The following is a 5,248-nucleotide window of genomic DNA, read 5'->3' as shown; positions in this document are numbered from 1 at the left end:
GTTGGCAAATCACAGCAAGCTCATCTGAATGAAGAAATAACACAGAGGATATTAATATTATGTATGTTTTAATGCCTACAGTATTGTAGGACTGTTATAAAGTTAAAATTATAATCATTTATTCTCTTAACTGACTGTATAAATGTTTTCATAATGCATTCCAGACTGGTGTGACTGATTATATTATTATTGGTGTTATTGATGGTATTATTAATGTTGTCTCTCTCTGTCTCTCTCTCTAAATTAATCAACACAACACATCCCTGCTGCTACTTGATGAGGTCACTAGGTGTTGTGTTAAGGCTGCTACAATATCATTGAGTTACACAGCTACTTTAGCTGTACTTTAGCTACAGCTTTTAAATGTTATAAAACAGCATTCAACATGAGGCAGACAGGTCTTACATTTCTCCAGTGTGTCAGCGAGCTCATTCTGGTTCATTTTCCTCAGGACGTGCAGTGTGATCTTCAGAGCTCCCTCTCTGGCACTGCTCTCCTGCTTCTCATCTTCAGCATCCACCACTTCCTCATCCTGCTTCTGACTCTCAAAGCCTTCTGGGAGTTCAGGACTAAGAATCCTCTTGAACATCTTCAGCTCGTTCTTCACAAATGTCATAATTTTCTCTTCAAGCAACTAAAATAAATCAAGTAAATAAGTTAAGCAAGAGAAGAAATGCTTTCTCATTAACACAATAATGAATAATTGACAGATCAACTTTACTTGAGGAAAACAAAAACAAATGTTCATAACAGGATCACATACACTGAATATAGAGTCCAGGTCTGTTTGATGACTCTGGGAAGACTGACCACTGAGAATCTCTGACTCTGATCTCTCCTGTTGGTTTCTGTGGACAAAACATGAGATTACATCTCCTCATCCAGGGAGCACACACACACACACACACACACACACACACACACACACACACACACACACACACACACACACACACACAGTTTTAGGACTATGAAAATGGACTAAAGGATTAGCCTATGGATTATGAAAACAACCAAAAGAAATGTGAAAATGTGAGAGGAGAAATGACTAGAGACAGTGTTGTTTAACTCACTGACCATGACCCATGAGTTCTTCTTACCTTTGTTCAGTAGAAAAGTCTCTCTTTCTAAACTCTATAGGTAGACGCATAGACCGGTCACTCTTCATGGACACACAGCTGGGAACAGGGGAGGCTGGTCTCTCCTGCTTGATTGGTCTTCAACACAACAGAGACAAACATTACATCTCTCATCTACTCTGATCTCAGATGGGAAACATAAGAGTTCCAAATATATCACTTTACAGAAATGAGCTTTTATTGTTTAAAGAAATTATGTATTAATTATTACATCTCTCACAGACAAGGATTTGTTTAAAATCTATCACTTGATGCTTTCATTTCAGAGAGACAAAAATCTAGTTTTTTTATGCAAAATGCTATATATCTCCCTCACTCTCAAATGTGACCGACCTGCTCAATTTGGTAATTAACTAAATAACTACATATATAGTGATTTTGGTTTATGTCAGTTTAATTGTTTGTTATGGTATAAGTTCTTATTTTATGATTCTAAGTGATAAAATTAACTAGTAATTCTCAGTAATTACTACTTTAGTAAGGAATAACACATTTTTTCAGCACTACTTCAGTTGTTACATAATTCCAATAGATGGAAACATAAGACCACAATGATATTTCAGAATATTAGTTTAGTTTTCTCCCTGGATACACCACCACTCCCCACGCTTCTTTCTGTCCCTTTCCACACTGCTAACGCAAGAGGAAGGACTGAAAAAGCATTTAACAGATTACTGTAAAGTAATATTATTATGATTCATGTTTATTATTACCTGTTTTTATGCTCATGTTTTACACTTCATTAATATAACGATTATCAATAAGCCTGAACATTAATTCAGTCATCTCTGGTCGAGAAAAACGTATTTTCCCAGTACATTCATCAACCAGCATCCACCTGCTCTGCCTTCTCGCACATGAAGTCAACTCAGCCCCGCTAAACAGCTGGTGTCTTCACTTCACTCTCACTCGCCTTCTCAAGGGGCATGTCGAGGTAAATTTACTAACCGGGAGGGGTGAATTATGTCATTTATTGGTGGGCTGGAAGACGCACTCTTGTCTTTTCTATTCCGAGGTTGTTTACTCCCAATATCAAATATTAACATGATTTTTTACAATGTATGTACTACTGATTATCTACCCGGGGTTCAATACCTCACTATTTACACCTCACTATTCAATACCTCACTATTCAATACCTCACTATTCAATACCTCACTATTTACACCTCACTATTCAATACCTCACTATTTTTACCTCACTATTTACACCTCACTATTCAATACCTCACTATTCAATACCTCACTATTCAACACCTCACTATTCAATACCTCACTATTCAATACCTCACTATTCAATACCTCACTATTTACACCTCACTATTCAATACCTCACTATTCAATACCTCACTATTCAATACCTCACTATTTACACCTCACTATTCAATACCTCACTATTCAATACCTCACTATTCAATACCTCACTATTTACACCTCACTATTCAATACCTCACTATTCAATACCTCACTATTTACACCTCACTATTCAATACCTCACTATTTACACCTCACTATTCAATACCTCACTATTTTTACCTCACTATTCAATACCTCACTATTTTTGTTTCTCTCCCTAAAGCAACACAGCCCTAATATGAGATATATAACTAACTAAAGTAATGAGTGACCATTTCAGAAAATCATGGGACATATAGCCTGTGGTTGCATGCTATTTTATGTCAATCATATTGCTGCTTGTAGCCTATAACTGATGCTTCGTGGTCTTATGCTGCCATCTATTGGAAATATTTAGCAATTAAAAGTTAGTAATTTACTTACAGACATTGGTGAGGCAGCTGAGAATTAAAATAAACGGAATGTGTCCAGCCTACTGAGGAGCCCCGAAAATAATATTCAAAAGTTTGGTCCTTGGACACAGAGGGGTTAAACACTAAAGTGACCGTCCATCTAGTGAAGAGAGGAGAACCGGACAGAGGTAGCCAGCATCCGTCAACGAGAGAGAACTACGATGCTACTAATTAGTAACTAGCTAGCTTACCGAGCTGTACCGACTAGCTAGGCTAGCTAGCAGGTCGTTCGTCTGTCCCTCGTCTCGATGACGAATCTGGTGAAACACAAAATGAAACGAGGATAGAGAGTGAAAAGGATCTGGCTACACTCATACTGTCCCTGACCGTAAAGCAAAAAGATAATTGAACAATAAACTTCGGCGTTTCAACACTGTAACAAACTCTGTCGTTATTCCCCAAAATCACCTCAGCCCACTCTGCGCGTAACCGGACAATATGTTTGGCGCCACAATGTACGTGGACACGGACAGTTCTGTACGTGGACGCGGACAGTTCTGTACGTGGACGCGGACAGTTCTGTACGGGGACGCGGACAGTTCTGTACGGGGACGCGGACAGTTCTGTACGTGGACGCGGACAGTTCTGTACGGGGACGCGGACAGTTCTGTACGGGGACGCGGACAGTTCTGTACGTGGACGCGGACAGTTCTATACGGGGACGCGGGAAGGTCCAGAACGCGGACATGAGCAGTGCAACACAATCAACTAAACCCAGTCTTTACAGTAGGTTACATTAGTAATATTCATTTTTTATTATTATGTTAAACAAACATTCTACGTTTTTTTAAACAATATTTTGAGATCTGGGCCCATGTCCACAAAGCGTCTCAGAGAAGAAAATTGGTCGTATAAGTGCTGAGAATAAAGACATTTTACACTTATGGGTATAAATTAAAGCTATGCATGAAGTCTCTACTCCCACCTAGTCTGCAGATATTTAGGACACCTCGTGAGCTGTCCTAAGTAGTTAAGAGTTAACAGCAGGTGTCTTGATAATACTATAGAATAATGCAGTGAGTCAGTGGTTCCTGAGCCACATGTAAATGCTTTGGAGTAGTTAAAAATAATGTTTTGATATTTCTATATAATCAATCCATAAATAATATAGACCTACATGCAACAGTATGTCTTGTGCTTTTGTCAATGATTTATGTAAAATAATTATGTATAACATGTAAAACCATGTATGTCTGGGGCGGCAGGTAACCTCGTGGTTAGAGCGTTGGGCCAGTAACCAAAAGGTTGCTAGATCGAATCCCTGAGCTGACAAGGTAAAAATCTGCCCCTGAACAAGGCAGTTAATCCACTGTTCCTAGGCTGTCATTGTAAATAACATCTGCTAACCATGTGACCAATTTGATTTAATTTGTATCTGGGACTAAGTTTGTTTATGTGTTGGTCTTACGTCCTGTGTTCATAAACTCTAGCTCAGATGATTGAGCTATAAACCCTTAAAGTAACTGTTCAGTGTTTCCAGATTTCTATGAAATCTGACCTAAAATGTATTAAAAAGAGAGTGAAATAGTTTTCCTTCTAAAAAATGGTAATTAAGTTTTACATTTTTAATTTGATTTCACCTTTATTTAACCAGGTAGGCCAGTTGAGAACAAGTTCTCATTTACAACTGCGACCTGGCCAAGATAAAGCAAAGCAGTGCAACAAAAACAACAACACAGAGTTACACATGGGATTAGCAAACGTACAGTCAATAACACAATAGAAAAATCAACGTTTTGAAGAGCATGCATTTTGTTTTACTTGTATTTAAGAGCAGTATAGGTATACCGAATGGTGTCGTCTGCGTAGAGGTGGATCAGAGAATCACCAGCAGCAAGAGCGACATCATTGATATATACAGAGAAAAGAGTCGGCCTGAGAATTGAATCCTATGGCACCCCTATAAAGACTGCCAGAGGTCCGGACAGTATGTTGAATGGGAATGGTGTGGGCATACCCCAACAACAGAATGCTGTGGGCGTATAACAATCATTACAAACATTCTCATAAATAGACCGCTGATTGGTCAGCTCTGCCAAAGAGCAATCAAGTTCTACGAGGAAATAGTAGCATTTTTAAATGGTCAGATTGAGATACAAGTTTGAGGTTGGGTTTTGAAGTATTTTTCTCCAATTTATGCTCTGGCTACAAATATGAGTAAAGGATGTGTCAACAACATTATTTGGGTATGAGTTATTATTAACAGAATATAAACTTTTAAAAGTTGGATTTTTGTTTTGTGCCCTGGGATTTGTAGAACCTGTGTTTAACATTTTGAACACATACAAGTTTTTGTATCAAT

At 38.2% G+C, this 5,248-nt stretch overlaps 1 long non-coding RNA gene across 1 annotated transcript; it reads right to left on the bottom strand.

Annotated features, from left to right (window-relative positions):
* Window positions 1-1,855: 1,855 nt before the first annotated feature.
* LOC115152483 (uncharacterized) lies at window positions 1,856-2,662 on the bottom strand. Its single transcript, XR_003867506.1, has 2 exons — window positions 2,632-2,662; window positions 1,856-2,278 (listed from the first exon to the last, which is right to left on the bottom strand). It is a non-coding gene; the product is annotated as an uncharacterized LOC115152483 (long non-coding RNA).
* Window positions 2,663-5,248: the final 2,586 nt, after the last annotated feature.

The sequence above is a fragment of the Salmo trutta genome, chromosome 17 (assembly GCF_901001165.1).
Source record: "Salmo trutta chromosome 17, fSalTru1.1, whole genome shotgun sequence".
Taxonomy (NCBI): Eukaryota; Metazoa; Chordata; class Actinopteri; order Salmoniformes; family Salmonidae; genus Salmo; species Salmo trutta.
Note: the sequence above shows the minus strand (reverse complement) of the source record. Positions and strands in the feature narration are given on the sequence as shown.